This window comes from Lonchura striata, chromosome 5 (assembly GCF_050655825.1).
Source record: "Lonchura striata isolate lonStrDom1 chromosome 5, ASM5065582v1, whole genome shotgun sequence".
Lineage (NCBI taxonomy): Eukaryota > Metazoa > Chordata > Aves > Passeriformes > Estrildidae > Lonchura > Lonchura striata.
The window spans coordinates 72656411-72675808 of NC_140707.1; positions in this window are offsets into that span (position 1 = coordinate 72656411).

Consider the following 19398-nt stretch of genomic DNA (forward strand, 5'->3'; position numbering starts at 1 on the left):
CAACCTGCTGTGCCGCAGTTGCCTCTCACCAGTTTGAAATCCACTGGTTCCAAAAGCAAGGATGGAAAATCAATCACCACAGGACCTTTTTTTAAACAACTTCTCTAATTAAGAAACCTGCTGAGCAAAGCGACCAAGCACGTGGATAAGTCCATCTGTATTCAGGCAGATGCAGAAAGTTTGGAATGTGCTTCCCTCCAGAGGAATTGCCTGATGGATTGGGACCTCAAGGAAAACAGAAGACATCCATGTGCTCTTCCTTTAATGATCCTGTATTTTATATTCTGCAACCAGTTCTTTTGCAATGTGGATTTTTATCCCCTTGAAAGCAACTCCACGGAATATTTCCTGGCACGTTTTTGTCAAATCTTGTTTTGAATATTGAAGGACTTGGGGAAGAAAAGGAGGCGCACATTTCACTGAATCCTAGGATCTCTGGAGTTGGGAAAGAATTTCCAGGCTGAGCTCAAGCTGTGCCTCGTCCCCAGCTTGTCTGCAGCCCAGAGCTCTGAGTGTCACAACCAAGAATTCCTTGGGCACCTCCAGGGATGAGCACTCCAAAGCTCCCTGGGAAGACCCTGCTAAATCCCGATCACCCTTTCCATGGGGAAATTCCTGCTGGTGTCCAACCTGAGCCTCCCCTGGCCCAGCCTGAGGCAATTTCCTCTGATTTCATCCCCCTGGAGCTCTGAGAGCCCGGAGCTGAACCTTCCGCTCCTGACAAGGATGACAAAATGTCTTAAATGTTTCCCTCTAATCTGAGATTTCACATTCAGCAGGAAAGTGGGAATCTTGCAAGGGAGATTATCCCAGTGACAACATCATGTCCTTCACAGGCAAAGCAAATTTTGGTTTTTGAGCCTGTTTTATTATTAGGCAGCAAATTATGGAGAGGGACATTGGCCAAGAGCATGGAGGGACAGGACCCAGGGAATGGCTCCCAGTGCCAGAGGGCAGGGATGGGTGGGAGATTGGGAATTGGGAATTCCTGGCTGGGCTGGAATTGCCAGAGCAGCTGTGGCTGCCCCTGGATCCCTGGCAGTGCCCAAGGCCAGGTTGGACACTGGGGCTGGATCAGCCTCGGACAGTGGAAGTGTCCCTGCCATGGCAGAGGGAACTGGATGGGATTTAAGGTCTTTCCCATCCAAACCATCCCATGATTCCTTGTTAAAACTTCCCAGGTGTGCAGAACTCACCAGAGCAGGAGCAGCTTGGCTTTCCTGAGGCAAGAACAAGTCAACTCCATGTTTTCAGTGGGAATTAGGTCAAGCAGCCACTTGGAAACAAATTCCTCATTTTCTGGTGGCTCCGTCAGCTGCTGGGTGACCTCCTGTCCTCACATCCCACCTGGAACTTGTCAAACCCCATAAATCCCTGGAAAAGGCTCTGTTTTTGGCAGCTCCTCTCCACTAAACAAGCTGCTTTTGAAAGCTCCCACTGAGCCCTATTTATATCCCAAACCTGCTCTTGGGCTCTATGGATAATTCAGGGATTCTAAGGAATTCCAAGGTGAGCATTTAAAGTTGTCATAAATTATATTTCACAAAGTTCTTTTCCTCCAGTTCCATTTTTGACTGGTTTAAAGAGGAGAAGGATCTTTATAATTTATAAAAGGGTGGAAAAATCCAGGCTTTTTCTTCCTGGAATGTCCATAACCAGATCCTTCCCTTCTCCCAATTAGGACACAACCAATGTCAATTAGTGACTGTCCAGTGATTAAAATTTGTCTCCTCACCTCCTGTTTTCCACAAAAAGCACCAGGGTGTGCCAAAACTCTGTGGCACAGCCAGGTTGCTCCCAGCACTCCAGGAGATGGGAATTGTGCCAGGAAAACCTGTCAGCTTTGGAAACCCAACCTGCAGGACCCGGGAAGACCCAGAGCTGAGACCCTGCCTTGGCCAAGGAACTCCAGCAGCAAAAGATGGGATTGACTGGTCAAAATTATCCTCATCCACCCAAAATGATGCTTTGGAGAGCAGGATGAGCATGGTGGAGCTGGAAAAGGGAGAGGGTAGCTCCATGTGTGCTTCAGTTTGGAATATTTTCATCTGAGCTCATTATTTCACCAGTAAATTGATGTCAAGAGTGATGAGCTGACTCTGCTGAAGGGTTTGAGTCTTCAGAACTCAGAGGCTCCAGCTGTGAACAGCAAAACTCAAAGCCAATAATTTTTTGACCATAAATTTTTAACAAGAATCACAATTTATGTTTTTATATCTCAAATGCCAAGAATTTTTAAATTTTTTTTTCCCGTTGACTTCAAATTAACCAGACACTCCCAGTCAGGATCTGCCTGGTATCCCATTGTTATTTTGATTCCTTTTATCCTCCAAAACAATGCCCTGCAGAACTCAGTTTTATGGAGTGATATAAGGAATTTATCAAGGAAAAACATTCAGAATTCCAAGGTTTTCTGTGATTATTTATTGCCACAGGACTGTGACAAGACTTACTGGGATTGTGCTTCCATAGGAAAGAATCCAATACTGGCCAAATTCACCCTAATCCAGAAAAAAAGAGCAAAAAACTCAACAATTACCTTCTACTTGTTTTTTCCGTGAAAATCCACACCTTGCAACCTGTCCTCTGATATTTATTTGTCCAAACACCTTGTGGATGTTTCAGATCACAACTGGAGTCCTTTAATGTAAAATGCAGACAGGAAAAAGAGGAAAAACCATAAATTTGGGGTGCAGATGGAATTTTATCCTGCTCCCGTGAAGCCCTGATGCAACACAAAGGCAGCTGCCTTCCACATTTGATTGTATTTTCCAAAAATATGAATAAAACCAAGGGATGAGACATCCTGAGCTTGGCAGATGAGGATTGGATTTCTCATGTGGTTTATGGCTGATCTGGGAGCTGACTGGGAAAGGGAGGGAAGGTTGGGAATGGTTATTCCCTCTCCTTGAATCCTCCCCAAAGTGGGACAGAGCAGATGGGATTGAGGTGCAAAACAGACAAAAAACTCCTTCAACTCCAGACATCAGGAGCATGCAGAATATCCTAATTTTTTTGCACACTGGAGAAAATTTATTCCTGCTCTAATCACTCTGGAGTCACACATTCCTTCCCTTTTGCCCCTCCAGCTTTGCCATCCCTTCCTCCAGGTCTGGGATCTCCTAAATCCCACCCGGGCACTCTCCTACAGAAGTGGCAGAGAGCCTGAGGGGGATTAGGAGGGCAAACCCCATGTTTGATAAATTAAACTCCACCTCTCCCTTTTTTGAATAACAATTTGGTTATTCCTCGCTGCGTTCCGGAGAGGAGAATGCCTCTAATCCTGTTTTACCCTCTTTGGGTTTGGAATTAGTTTCCTAAGCTTTTAGGATAATGAAAAGGCATCGCTGTCATCTGGCACCATTCCTTTCCCACCACCTTGAGGCCCCCCAGCCTTGTGAAGCTGCTGAGCATCCCCCACAATGCTGAAAATCCTGGGAATCGGCACAGAGGAAGGTGCTGCTTGCAAGGATGAAGAGGGAATTCTTTCCACAGCCGTCAGGCACTTCCAGATGGGATTTCCTTGAGTTTTGTGACCCTTTGTGGGTTGCATTTAAAGTCAATTTTAAAAGAACCCAAACCCAAATCAAACCACTGGAGTTTGGATGATTCTTTGCTCTCCTGTTTGATTTGGAATTCAGAGTTCTTTGTTCCTCTGTGTCTCTTGTTAAGGAGGGAGGAAAAGAAGAATGTGGATGTGTCGAAAACCATGGAATTATTTAAAAACTCTCTAAGATCATGGAGTCCAACTGTTAACCCAGCACTGCCAGGGACACCACTGCCCCACGTCCCCAAGTGCCACATTTCAAATCCATAGGGATTTGAAATCCCTCCAGGGATGGGCACTCCAAACCTCCCTGGGCAGTGCCAATCCCTGAGCTCCCTTTCCATGGGGAAATTCCTGCTGTGCCCACCCTGAGCCTGCCCTGCCCAGCCTGAGGCCGTTCCCTCTCCTCCTGTCCCTGTTCCTGGAGCAGAGCCCGACCCCCCGGCTGTCCCCTCCTGGCAGGAGCTGTGAGAGCCACAAGGTCCCCCTGAGCCTCCTTGGCTCCAGGCTCAGCCCCTTCCCAGCTCCCTCAGGAACTCTCCAGCCCCTTCCCAGCTCCTCAGGAACTCTCCAGCCCCTTCCCAGCTCCCTTCCCTGGACAAGCTCCAACCCCTCCATGTCCAACTCGTCACAGGGGGGCCAAAATAAATTAAATTTTGCCCTTTCTCTGTTCAGAAGGGGCATCTAAATCCAGTTTTAAAGCAACACAGCTTAGAAAAAATCTGTCCTGGGCACCAGCAAAGGAACAAGGGATCTTCTTATTGCTCTTCTCATTTCTGAAGCTTCAGCCTGACTTGATTTATTCCCTCTACATCGTGACTCTTCCTTTAGACAAAGAGACTCCTTTTTAAAGCAGTTTTAAAAGATGTTTTCATCTCTCTTGTCTGGGCTGAATTGAAATCACAGCTGGTTTGTCCCTGACATTGCTAAACAAACAAGTGCCTCCTCTTGGTGTTAAATATTAAAAGAGTATCAAGCACAGAACAGGTGATTAATGACTCGGATGCTTCCACCTGGCAAATTGAATTACTGGGAATATTGGACAGCACAAACTTCATCATAAATTGATTATTCCATCCTTATTTAGAGTGGAAGGAAAACAATCCCAGAGGGTTGGGAATGAGCCATTCAAGCGTGGCCTCAGACCTGAAATTTCCCTCAGATCCTTTTGTTGACTTGCTTGGAAAGCTCTGAATATTTCATGAGTGCCAAACCTTGGAAATGGGAATGGTTGGTCCTTAGGGATGTCCCAGTGCAGGCAGGTCCTGCAGGAGAGGGAATGGGCCCATTTCCAAAATAAATCATGGAATTGTTAAGGCTGGAAAAGTCATCTAAGATCAACCCAACTTCAATCAGCAACATCAACATAAACCATGTCCTCAAGTGCACATCCAGGTGTCTTTTGAAAAATTCCAGGCAGCTGTGCCAGGGTTTGACAGACTTATCCATGAAAAAAAATCCCTAAGATCCAGGCTAAACCTTGTCAGGCCCAGCCTGAGGCCGTTCCCTCTCCTCCTGTCCCTGTTCCTGGAGCAGAGCCCGACCCCCCGGCTGTCCCCTCCTGGCAGGAGCTGTGAGAGCCACAAGGTCCCCCTGAGCCTCCTTTGCTCCAGGCTCAGCCCCTTCCCAGCTCCTCAGGAACTCTCCAGCCCCTTCCCAGCTCCCTCAGGAACTCTCCAGCCCCTTCCCAGCTCCTCAGGAACTCTCCAGCCCCTTCCCAGCTCCCTCAGGAACTCTCCAGCCCCTTCCCAGCTCCCTCAGGAACTCTCCAGCCCCTTCCCAACTCCATCAGGGATTCTCCAGCCCCTTCCCAGCTCCTCAGGAATTCTCCAGCCCCTTCCCAACTCCCTCAGCTTCTCCTGGTGCTCCAGCTCTGTTCCCTTCCCTGTACATGCTCCAACCCCTCCATATCTTTGTAGTCCCGAGAAATGAAGCCAGAAATCAAATTCCTGTTCATTTTGTCTCTTCCTCTCATTCTCAACCTGGCACCTGGTCACCCACGAGATTTCATTATTCACAGATAAATCCCAGATTTTAATTGATAACAAAACTCCATGGTGAAGATGGAAAATTATATTTTATAACATTTTTCTGTGTTTTCCTGGTGACACGACCCCAGCCCAGCAACCCCAGCTCACACTCAGCTTTATTTTGCCATTTTTCAACACGTCTGAGATGTTTTGGGAGCAGCCAGAGCACCCCGTGCCAGCTCTAGGTGGGCACAAGCCCAGCCTGAGGTAAATTCAGTTTTGTCTGAGCTTTTGCTATTCCTGAGCCCTGAAATGACACCTCCAGAGGGAATTCCATCTTACACACACACGGCTGATTTTCCAAAACCTCCAGAAAACATTGGGGTTCTTTTCATTTCAAAACTAAATGAGTCATAAAGACATTTCACGGTGATGTTTAATTTCTTGCTCAGTGGCCTGCCCACACTGATGGACTCTTCTCCCTGGGTGAATTTTGGTCACCAGCTCCAAAAAGGCCTGGAGGGGTCAACAGAAGTTAAAGTAAAGGCAATACCAAAGATGAGATTGAGCAAAGCTTTCTATGTTAAAAGTTTACACAAAAAAACCAAGACTTCTAAAATACTTTCCTTAAACTTTATTATATCATCAGCCTCATTAAACAGTTAAGACAACTAAAAAAATAACAACTTTTATCTCACCAACCACAACCAATGTTTTCTGTATTACAAAACTTTCTAAAAACTTTCTAACCAATAACATATTACTTAAACTTACAAATAATTACTGTAACCAATCACTAAAAACATGCATACACCTACTTCAAACAATACTTACTTATATACTTTTTATTAACAGTACACAATACCAAATTATTAAACTTAAAACCTTCTACTATCTTATGAAACATATTTTTCTGTGGTCTTAAAGTCTATCTTAACCAAACTGAAAACTCAAACTATTATTTCTTGTCCTTGCTTACTATACTATTATAACTTTTCTACTTTCAAACTTTAAAACTAACTCTAAATTCCTTACACTTTCTAAGACCTACTTGCACAACTTTCTAAAAATCTTCTTACCTTTACTATTTTTTCCACCTGTGTCCACCCCTGGTGGTGGGATCATGGGAATGGGGCACTGCAGACATTAATTCAGGTGTAACAGGGGAGAAAGGTTCACACTTTTTCCAAAATCTTTGCACTTCTTTCCAAAATGTTGCTCCTGAGATTTCCTTCCCCAAGTTCCTGGTACTGTCTGGGAGCATCATTCCATGATCGAGTTTTTTTCCAGAAAAAACATCTCTGGCTTTTTCCTTCCCTCAAAAAGATGGAAAAAAGTGGTGAATTCAAATTTAGAGATTCTTATTTTTTTTTAAGCGGATGAGTCATTTACAGGGATTGTTTATTAATTTCCAGGATTCTCATGGAATTAAAGAGTCATGGAATGGTTTGGGATGCGAGGGACCTTAAATCCCACCCAGTTCCATCCAGGGACATCTTCCACTGTTCCAAGCCCCAGTGTCCAGCCTGGCCTCGGGCACTGCCAGGGATCCAGGGGCAGCCACAGCTGCTCTGGGAATTCCAGCCCAGCCAGGAATTCCCAGTTCCCAATCTCCCACCCATCCCTGCCCTCTGGCAGTGGGAGCCATTCCCTGGGTCCTGTCCCTCCATCCTTGTCCCCAGTCCCTCTCCAGCTCTCCTGGAGCCCCTCCAGGCCCTGCCAGGGGCTCTGGGATTTCCCTGGATTCTTCTCCAGGTGAACAACTTTCCTTTGAAACTTGAAATGGATCTGGCTCCATCCAGGGAGATGCAAATTACAGAAACCAGGATTTTCCCAATTCTTCCATGTCCTCACCTGCAGAACCATCCCTGCCTTGCCTCCTTGGCTCCCCAAGGAATTTTGTACCCAACCTTCTTGTCCTACCCTTCCTAATCCCCCTTTTCCATCAGAATGATGCAAATGAACTTATTTTTCTCTCTTTTTATTTTCCAACCTCACAAAGACTTTACACATCCAAGTCCTAATGAGTCAGAGCCTCAAATCCCTTAGGTTTCTGTGAGAAATGGCAGCACAAATGGATGTGCCTCAGCTTAATTGGGCATCTCGTTAAATATCTGAATTTTAAAGCCCCTCAGCAGCCCTGAAGTTGGTGGGGATGTTGTTATTGCACATGTCAGAAGCAGGTTGTTCCACAGATCCCCAAAAATGGGATTGTAAAATTGCTGGGGATTTGGCCATTATGGTTTTAGCTTTTTTTCCCCCCAGATTTTTATAAATAACTTCAGATGTTTTGAGTTTTTTTTTTGTGCCCAAACTTTTGGGAAGTTTGTGAGGACCGCCAGGAGCTCTCCTTGCTGTGATTTATCCATTATTGCACTCCCCGTTTCAGCTCTGCCAGATGTGGTCCCTCATCTCTCCCTAAATATTAAACTTCTTCAAGTTTTCCAAAGCCAAACATGGGATTGCATCAAGTCCTGGGCTGTTCTGAGTGAGGAAATGCTTGGTCAGGAGAGGAGAAGGACTGGGTTTCAGGGATATACTTTGATTTTCCATGAGGGATTGGAGAAGTCTTGGGAGGAGGAGAAAAGGAAGGAAACACTAATGAGCATTTAGGCAAATAAAGATGGAATTTCCCCTTTTGTTTGCAGTGCTACACAAATCTGCATGAGCTGTTGGGATTATTAAGGGCTTGATGATTCATTTATCCAACAAATCAAACGGATTTGATAATCCAGGTTTATTCTGGGATCAGCTTTATTGTTGGAATATTGACTCTGGCCGTGAAAGAAAACCGCTGTGAAATGCAATTAGAGATTTGTCCATTTTTATTAGGTTCTGATTAGGTTTTGATTTAGGGAGTTAAATGAGCTCTGCAGCTCCCTGCTCTCCCTTTGCTGTGCAGGGCCACAGCCACGAGGTTTTGGAGAATCTTGGAATTCCGGGAAGGTTTGGGTTGAGAGGGACCTTAAATCCCACCCAGTGCCACCCATCAGAAACCTCCAGTGTCCCAGGCTGCTCCAAGCCCCGATGTCCAACCTGGCCTTGGGCACTGCCAGGGATCCAGGGGCAGCCACAGCTGCTCTGGCAATTCCAGCCCAGCCCCTCCCCACCCTCCCAGCCAGGAATTCCATCCCAATATCCAACTTAAATTTCCCCTTTTCCAATTTGAAGCCATTCCCTGTGTCCTGTCCCTCCATCCCTTGTCCCCAGTCCCTCTCCAGCTCTCCTGGAGCCCCTCTGGGCTCTGAGCTGAAGAAGATCCACCCCAAAGCCCCATGATGGGAAATCTTTGAGATTCCATTGCCAGAGGGACGAGGGGGGGTGCTCAGTAATTGGGATAAAATCCTTAATGGAGCAAGTGGTGGAAGAAACGAAGCCTTGGGAGCAGCTGGAGCAGAGCAGAGGGTGGCAGAGGGGCCATCAGGAGGATTGTGCTGGCTCAGCTGCTGCAGGAGCAGCACTTGGCACATTTTGGGGAGGGAGCAGAGCTGAGCTGCCGAGCAGAAGTGCAAACCTGCAGCAATCTGGGTGATTCAGAGCCCACACTGCACATTCCTGCTGCTTAAATGTTCCTGCTCTCCTTTGGTTTCCCACAGAGTCTGGAGGAATTTAAAAGAGCAATTTTTTGAGGGTTTACATAGAACCTTCCTTCTGGAAGGAAGGTTTAGTTCTGGTCTTGAACAGCTGGGCATGACTGTTGGTGCAGGTCTGCTTCAGCGCAGGATTTGGGGCATCATTTTTCCCAATTTTCCCAATTTTTGGGGTGTGCCGTTTTTCCCAAATGGCAAAGAAATTGCCATGAACTGAACCAGGATCTTCTTGGTGGTGCCCAGAAGTGGGACAAGAGAAATGATCCCAGGAATTCCCTGCACAGGAGGCAGAACTCCTGCCCTGGGCAGAGCCCAGAGAGGGGCTGGAGTCTCCTCCTGGGATATTCCAGAGCCTGTGGACACAATCCTGTGCCTTGGGCAGGGACTGGCACCAGTGACCCTCTGTGGTCCCTTCCAGCGTGACCATGCTGGGATTCTGGAATTAGCAAACCAGAAATTCCAGATGTCTGGAACTTCCTGCCCTGATTCCCCATGGGTTTGGGCATCCTTTCAGCCCTCCACAGGCTCCTAGGAATTAGGGAAAGGAGGAGAAGAAGCAGAAGTTCACCCGTGGTTTATATTTGCTCCTTTTTAACCAATTTCCAAACATTTTCCAGACTTTTGGGAAGTGGGCTGTGCCTTTTGCTGTGATCCAGAACTGCTCCTGGACCCAGATCCGAGCTCCAATGTTGGATCTGTGCACTAAGGAAATGATATTTTGTCCCAGGGCAGCAGGAGGAGATGGGAGCTCCCTCCAGTTCCCTCTCCAGCCCCGTGGGATGGACAGAGCTGGGAAATGAAGCACGGAGGGTGGAACTGAGCCTGGAGGAGCTGCCAGTCCCGGCTGGAGCTGGGATCACTGGCATTCCTGGCAGGATTGTGCCTGCAGCTGCACTGGTTTTTCACGGAACCAGCTGTTCTGAGCAGGAATACTTAGAGATTTGCAAAGAGCAAGAGGGAAATCTCTTTTGGCATAAACTGACTCTCCACTGAGTCTTGGAATCATGGAATTACCTGAGCCGGATTGTCAGGCATCATCAGTCCAACTCCTGATCCTGCAAAGGACATCCCAAAATCTCACCCTGCTCCTCCTCTGAGTTCTGGGATGGATTTAAGAACCCACATTTAAAATCCCATCCTTTCCCCACCTCCTCCCTGCATCCTCCACTGGATCCTGGCTGGCACTGGATGCTCTCCAAGAGATTCTCCTGGCTCTGCTCCTCAGCACCGGGACCTGGAGAACATTTCCATGGACTCTGGAGCCAAACCTCACTTCCTTCCTTTTGGGAAAGGCACAGAGCTGCCTCCTGAGAAATACAAAATGTCCTTTACTTTCCCAAAGTTCAGGAGCTTCACTGCCTTAAGGATTTAAGCAGAAACATCCCAAGGTTAGAGGGGATAAACCCCTCCAACCTCACTCTTCCCTGAGCGCCACTTCCATCTGGATCAGGTTACAAATCCTACCTGATGCTCCCCGACGGATTGTGCAGAAATGTGTGGATGATCAAAAAAATCCTGCTGGATTTCTCGCTTGGAAGAAATATTTACAAAGGCAAGGAAATCACAGGCAGAGGGGAAAAAGCAGAGACTGCAGCTTGTCTTTGCTGGAGGCTGCTGGCAGTTTGTTTTTCAAATAGCAAATCCTGCCTTAGGCCTGACCAGAAAAAGCAATAAAAACTTCATTTTCGAGGCAGGAAAAGAGAAATAGTAGTTTTAAAGCCTTTCACAGTTGTTGGGTTTTTTTTACTCCTTTTTCTGATTTTTTTTTTTTTTTTTTTTCTGTAAAGAGAACAGAAAATATAAACTCTGCTGTGAGGAAAAGCTGAGAGAACTGAGAATGTTCACATGAAGAGGAGAAGCTCCAGGGAGAGCTCAGAGCCCCTGGCAGGGCCTGGAGGGGCTCCAGGAGAGCTGGAGAGGGACTGGGGACAAGGATGGAGGGACAGGACCCAGGGAATGGCTCCCACTGCCAGAGGGCAGGGATGGGTGGGAGATTGGGAATTGGGAATTCCTGGCTGGGCTGGAATTGCCAGAGCAGCTGTGGCTGCCCCTGGATCCCTGGCAGTGCCCAAGGCCAGGCTGGACAGTGGGGTTGGAGCAGCCTGGGACAGTGGGAGGTGTCCCTGCCATGGCAGGGGTGGGATGGGATGGGATGGGATGGGATGGGATGGGATGGGATGGGATGGGATGGGATGGGATGGGATGGGATGGGATGGGATGGGATGGGATGGGATGGGATGGGATTCAAGGTCCTTCCAAGCCAGATCCTTCCAGAATTCTGTGACATTGTCCTCTCCCTTTTTCCATACTGCTCCTTTATAGAAAGAACAAAAGCATTATCCCTTCTGTAGTACTTGTTATTATTATGAATGGATATAAAAAACCCTAATTTTAGGTTATTTTAATCTGATTTTCTAATTCAGACTTTGGGTATTTAAACAGATTTTTCAGTCCATGGTGTACATGCACCCTCTTCAATAACCCGAACACACTCAACTGGACTATTAATTATATTTAAATAATAATAATTTAATTGTATTATGTTGTACATATTTAAACATGTCGTAGAACAGAATGAATTTCTGTCCCCACAACCACAGCCTGCCCATATTAAAATTTTGGAGCATTAACATTAAAAAAACCCCACAGAAATCCAGCTTTATTTGCTGACCTGAGGTTTCCACTTTCTGCAACAAATCCGGGCCAATCCAGACTGCAAATATTTACTGCTGTCCTCGGAGGCATTAGCAGAGCTTCAGTCAATAAAAGATGAAAACTCTGGGGACAATGAGTAGTTTAAGATCCCAAAAAATCACTTCTTGTATGAGGAAAGAGAAAAACAATGTCTGGGAGGGTGAAATTCCATGAGATGTTGATAAAATTCCATGAGATGATGAAATTCCATGAGGTGTTCTCACAGAGGGTTGTTCCACCAGGATTAATGCCTGTCCTGGGAGATGGAGCCTTTGGAATTCCAAACAGACCATTGGCATTTGGTGCCATGGACCTCATCTTGAAGAAATTATGCTCAACACATTCCCAAAAAGCAGCAGCACATGGGATTGGTGCTGCCCACGTGAGGTTGACTGGGAAACACGACGCCCATGAGGTAAAATCTGTGTCCACTTCCAACATTCCCAAGGATTCCATTTGGATGGAGGGCTGGAATCAGATCTCCAGATTTGTTCCCACCGGGTCAGCAGGGGCAGGTGGCAAATCCATGGTCTCTGTGAGGGAGCCCAGCACATCCCTCTGGCTGCCCTGGCTCCAGACCCTGGCACAAAGTCAAAACCACCTGTGGCTTCCGTTTTAGCCCGTGGAAAAAGCTGCCAACTCTGTGTGAGGAATTACAGCCACAAGGGTTTGAGCAGTGTGGGAGTTGAGTTAACACAGGGTGGAAAAGTAGAATTTTGGGGTTTTTAGATAAGGGCTTCAAGATGGAGGGATTTGGGCATTTCCTGACCTTCTTCTCCTTCTTCCATGTTTTCCATGCCTTGCTGTGCTGGTGACACTTTTCTGTTGGTTTGAGGCACAGACACACTGCCCAACACAAATGACAGATATTGGCACGTTATTGCAAACATGGCACAGGCAGTTTTTGGTATAAAATCGTAACATCAGCCCAAGGTGGGGGAGTCTGTCACAGACTGACCTGCTGGACACACCAGAGCTCCTTGAGAAAGCCTGTTAGAGATAAGAGAAAATAAACAACCTTGAGAAGCCAACCCTGCACATTCCAACTTCTTCTTCGGCCATGTGGGCCGGGAAGAAAAGACTTTTTACAATCGTGGGGTCATCTCAACCACCAGACTCCTGAGATCTTTGTTCCTTGGAAATGTCTTGGGATATAATTTTCCTGCTTCAGCTGCTGCTGCTTTAGAAATAACTTCCCCAAAACCCAAATCAGTGGGGTTGGAACCCAGAATGGTTTGGGTTGGAGGGACCTTAAATCCCATTCCATGGGCAGGGACACCTCCCACTGTCCCAGGCTGCTCCAAGCCCCGATGTCCAACCTGGCCTTGGGCATGCCAGGGATCCAGGGGCAGCCACAGCTGGCAGTGGATCTGCCCCAGGATCTGCAAACACTGCAGGGAAAATTCCAGAGGTCCCAAAGCAAGGTCAGATCTCCCCACAGGGCGATGTGGATGTGGATTTATTGGATCCATGGGGCAGAAGGACCAACAAGGAAAAGAGGAAAGGAGGCAGAAAGGAAAGGAAGTCTGGAGAAGGGAGGGAGGGAAGCAACCCCTTGTAGGCTCTTGATGGATTGAGCATTCCACAGGTGGAATTATGGAATTTTTCCATAATTTTTTGCTTTTTCCCAGATCTCTTCATGCCTTTCTGGCTGTTCCACCTAAAAAATTTCCCTGTCAGGGACAACGAGGCTGCTGGAAAATGTCTCCCATTCCTGCATGCTGGCAGGAGTGAGCAATGTGGAATTATTTCCCAATTTTCTGGAATAAAACTTCATCTCTGGGCAGCAGCAGAACTCAGAGTTCTGCCTTCCCAGGATATTTCAGAAGGCATCAAACAATATTCAACCTCAGGGTTATTTAAGCAAATACCAAGAAAATAATTGCTGGCAATTCCCTGGCAGCTCCCAGCAAGATTCCCAGGAAGTTCTGCCGTAAAACAAATATTTGATGTACAGAAAACATGACAAAACCACAGTATTTGTGATGCCATTTATTTTCTTTTTATTTTCTTTGCTCTGACTTTTATTTAAATGTAGTGAATAAATGGATTTAAATAAGATTCCCAATGTAGTGAATAACTGGATTTAAATAAGATTACCTATGTAATATATCCATGATGCAGCTTTTTTACTCCTTTATTTGAACCTGCTGGACAGGTGGAATTATTTTTTCCTGCCAGGAATAGGGAAGAAAATACGGCTCAGACCTTTCCAAACCTTATCATCAAATAGTCTGGGAGGTTTCCAGCGGTGGATGGAAAAATTCTGCTGTTCCTGCGGCTAAAATCCAGCACAGGATGAGGGCTGAGGCTCTGTGCAACTCGCCAAGGAAATGGGATATGATCCACAGGGAAATGCGGTGAAAAATCCAATCATTATAGATTTTTAAGGAATCTGACAGGAAGCCTTGTCCCAAGAAATCCTCCTGTCCCAAAGGGTGTCAGGCTCTGCAATCTCGACTGGTTTATCCGGCTGCTTTGATATCAACTCTGCTCCAGCCGGGATTTCAAGTGGAATTCCATGGAAATGTCCAAGGTCAGATTGGATGGGGCTTGGAAAAACCTGGGATAGTGGAAGGTGTCCCTGCCCATGGAAGTGGGTGGGACTGGATGGGATTCAACATCCCTTGACCCCAAACCTTTCCATGATTCCATGATTCACCAGTTCATCCTTGTTCTTGTCCAGTTGGAATTCTGTTATCCAGGAAAAACTGTATCCACCTGTCCACCAACATTTCCCCACAAATGTCACCAACAGCCTGTTAAGGGGTTTTAATTTTGTGGATAAGGAATTCCAGCAGCTTGGACAATTCCCTGCTGCCCAGCTGAGGAGTAAAATGTTCAGCCAGGTGGAAATTATGGAAAATTTCCACAGCTCCTTCCAGGAGGGGACAGCCGGGGGGTCGGGCTCTGCTCCAGGAACAGGGACAGGAGGAGAGGGAACGGCCTCAGGCTGGGCCAGGGGAACTTTAGATTGGATATTTGGGAAAATTTTGCCATGGAAAAGGGTTGGCAGCCATATTATTGTTGTCCCACCTCCCAGACTTAAACAAATCCATAAAATGATATTCCAACATGCACTTCCCAATCTCCCGGACATCCAGAACTGGGGGGAAGCTCCTCGTGGAGTGAGGAGTGAGGGAGAAGTGCAGGGGAAGCTGGAAATTTAAACCTTTGTCCTTTCTGAAGGGCCACAACATTTTTGGCTGCTCCCAAGGTGGAGCCAGGGCTGGAGAAGTTGGATCAAATATTCCCTTTATTTTTGGTCGCTTGGCTGCAAAATCCCTGGCTGGCAACAGATTCCCAAAGCACAACGAGGGTTTCAAACACGGAATTCTGGAAGTGCCATTGCTCCCACAGCAGCTGGAATATGGAAAAGCAACGGGGTTGTGTTGGGGTTTATGGAATGCATTTGTTTCCTTTCCTTAGGAATTTTATCCTTTTAATTTTGAATTTTATTGTTTTGTGCAGCAGGAGCCTCTGGGATGCAGGAAGTCACTTCCGTCCTGTTTGTTGGGAAAAGCCAAGTTCCAGGTTGCCTTGGCTGGGAGGGTCGGATGAGCATGGGAGATGTGTCCCACATATCCCTTTAAACTGAGAAAACCGGGAAGCTTTGGTTGCTCTTTGTTTACCCTTCTCTCAGCATACAGTGAACAATTTAACTGAGCTTTTCCAGGAGGGATTATGGATATTCCCTGTGTTGCATTTGTCCCACAAATTCCTCCAAACTGAGAAAAATGGGAAGATTTTGTTGCCCTTTCACCCCCCAGTTCCCAAGATAACAATTTAGCTAAGCTTTTCCAGGAGGGATTATGGATGTTCCCTGTGTTTCACCCAGTGATCTCGGAAGGAGGGAGTCACCATTCCTGCTTTCACATTTCCTTGGGTTTTTTCCTCCTAAAATTTTATTTATTACTATGATTCCACCTCCCAGAACTGAACAAATCCATAGGATATTCCAATAGGCGCTCCCAAATTCCTGGAGCTGGGAAGAAGCTCATCATGCAATGGGAAGAGAGGGAGACATTCTGTCACAGCATCCAGGAAAAAAAACAAACCCTAAAACCACTGGAATGAATTCCATGGATGCAGAGCTGGCCACTGCTTCCCATGGCAGCTTTTCCAACATCCCAATCTCCCTCAGCCCCAGGAAAAGTGCATTATAATCTCCTTCTAGGAATAAAAATATCCGGCATTATAATCTGCTCATCCTCCCTTTTCATCCCGGGATTTGGGAGGGCGGAATAAAGCGAACGCGTTTTATACAAATAAACAAAATGACTCAGCCAGTAACCCGGGATTAATCCGGAAAATTGCTATTCTGGGATGTGCCACGGAATTAAGGGAACCTTTAGAGAAGAGGGCTCGGAAAGGTCAGGATGAGGATTGGGGTCCAGCTGCCAGGAGGGCAGAGAGGAACAATTCTGAGCAGAGGTAGAACGAAACAGAAGGAAAAGATATTAAAAATAAAAATAAATAAAAATAGGAAAGCAGGTGCAGGGGAAAAGTGGGATTTGGGAAAATGGTCCTCAGCAGAGGAATCTGCCCTACCCTCATGTATCTCAGGCTATCCCAAAGAGAATCATGGAATTATTTCAGTTGGAAAAGCCCTCCAAGATCACCAAGTCTAAGCTGTGACCCGTCCCCACCTTGCCACCAGCCCGGAGCCGCTTCCAGGCGTTCCTTGGGCACCTCCAAGAAAGAGCTGGAGCCACTTCTCCCAAAGTTCCTTCTTGATAGTCAAAATTCTCCTAAAAAACAGGTAAGAAATCATTCCCTTCATCCTTTTTGGATGGATTTGGAGGAACCCGGGATAGCAGAACCCATGGCAGGGCATGGAATGGGCTGACCCCTTCCAACCCAATCCATCCCGGAATTCCGGGGTTCCGTGACCTTCCGTTATTTTCTGGTGCTCCGAACATCTTGGACAAGAAAAGGGATAAAAAGCCAGGCACGGCACATTTGCATGGGCAATTATGTCCCGTAATTTGCTGCTGTAATTATGATGAGAGCACATTAAAATCATGCAATTGCATGCATAAAGAGCAATTAAGGCGTGTGGGGATACAATCAGAGCACTTCCACCTTTGAGCCTGGAATTTGTGTAAATATTTTCCACAGTTTTCACAGGATTTACTCATTTTTCCCTCACAAGAGTCTGCAGTGTCCTACATGACCCCACTCTTTTTTATACTTATATTTAGATTTATTTTTACACTATATTTTTAATTTTGATTTTATTTTATTTTTATTTATTTTATTTTTATTTTTTAATTTTAATTTTAATTTTAATTTTAATTTTAATTTTAATTTTAATTTTTAAATTTTTTTTGATTTTTTAATTGTTTATAGGTTTTATTAATTTTAAATTTTTACTTTATATTTACTCTTAATCTCACCATATTTATATTTATATTTATATTTATATTTATATTTATATTTATATTTATATTTATATTTATATTTATATTTATATTTATATTTATATTTATATTTATATTTATATTTATATTTATATTTATATTTATATTTATATTTATATTTATATTTATATTATATTTATAGTATATTTATATTTACATTTATAGTTACATTTGTATTTACATTTATATTTAATATTTATGTTTACTCCTTCCCAAGGAACTGAAATGCTGCATTTTCCCCACACAAAAGCCAGGAAAAGAAGGCAAATTATTCTGGATTTCCTGGAAATAATGTGATAAAATTGAATTTTGGTGCATTTGCTCCTCCAGCTGTGGGCAGTGCTGGGCAATCTCTGGTTGCCACTGTTGTTTCAAAGGTGATTTACCAGCATGAAAAATGATCTGTTGAGCCTGATCCTGGTGTTTATTTATTCCAGAGGATTATCAAATCCACATTATCCATTGTTTTAGGCTGGAGCAAGGTTTGCTTCATTCATGTTCTCGTCCCATCCATTTTTCAAAGTGTCACCTTAATCTGCGGTAATTATTGGGCACTTCACACTTTCCATTGGTTTTGAAAGCCATTAAAAATCCAATTAATGCAAAACTTGGGAATTCCTGCCTTGCTGGAGCCCTTGGCTTGGGAGTGAAGTGGTGTGGCTTTGGCTCGGTGCTCTGCAAGGATCACTCATTTATCGAAAGCTCGTCAGCCCCCGCTGCAGAGCTGCTGCTAATTGGGTGCTTGGACTTCAGGAGCTTCCCAAGCAAAAAATTTGGGATTGAATTTCCACTTGAGCCAAGTGGGATAAAGTGTCAGTGTTGTTCCTGTTTATCTGCTCCTGGCTCTGGTCACAACCCCAAGAAAGATCCTCAGTGTCCACAACACTCCGACCTGGATCTTGCTGCTCGCAGAACACTGTGGCCACCATGAAATTCATCTTCCCACTTCCAATTCCATCCCGTCCTTCTCCAGAGTTCCCCGATTTTTTTATCACACATCCCCAAATATCTTTCTCACAGGTCCTGCAGAGTTTACTGCCCCACCTGTGGTTTTGTTGTCCATGATCTGGTTCCTCTCCACAATCATTTCCCATGATTTTGTTGTCCATGATCTGGTTCCTCTCCACAATCATTTCCCATGATTTTGTTGTCCATGATCTAGTTCCTCTCCACAATCATTTCCCATGATTTTGTTGTCCATGATCTGGTTCCTCTCCACAATTATTTCCCTACATCTCTGACTTACCCAGGAACAGCAAGCTCAGCTTTCCATCCTTCACTCTGTTCTTGACCAGCACCTCAAAACTCAAAAATTCCATTGTTCCTACCTCTCCAGGGAGTTTTTTCCCCTCCTCTGGCCAAAATTCCAGCTTGTAGCCAACTTATTTCCATGGGATCATGATCAGCAGGGATCAGACTAAAAGGATAGCTCCTCCTAAAATTTGGGAACAGCCCCCCAAGTCCTCCTCACCAGCTGGAGGAGAATCACAGAATGGTTTGGGTTGGAAGGGACTCGAAACTCATCCTGTCCTACCCGGGCCATGGGCAGGACACCTTCTGCTGTCCCAAGCTGCTCCAAGTCCTGTCCAATCTGGCCTTGGACATCCCCAGGTCTTTTCTGACCTCGATGATCCTCAGATGCCATGATTCCAACATCACTTCCATGTGCAGAAGTGGTTGTGGGAAACCAGACCTTGACAGTGCTGGCACAATCCTGGGAATGAGGATGGAGCGAGGTTGGGTTGATGAAGTCACTCCATCACTGCCTTTACCAGCAGGGCAGGGGGAAGAGAAAAAAAAAGGAAAAGAATCGAAAAAACTCATCTGGGGATTCTTGGAATTGTCCTGTGCAGTGCCAGGAGTTGAACTCCTGGATGATCCTTGTGAATCTCTTCCAACTCAGGATATTCCATATTTCTGGAGAAGGTGATTTCCTAGGACACATCACTGATTCCAGGCCCTGCTGGGCTCTGGAAGGAACTCGATGCTGACAAAGCAACCTGAAAATCCTTTTAAATTCTTGTTTTCCCTGATCAAACTGATTCTCACAGAAGAGAAACACAAAATGTTGGGGGGAAAAGTCTATTTCAGCTGATTTCCAGATGAAGAGTTGCTCAGCTACCGTGGTGTTGTGTCCCAGAGGTCCCAGAGAATTAAACAGATTGCATTCCAAA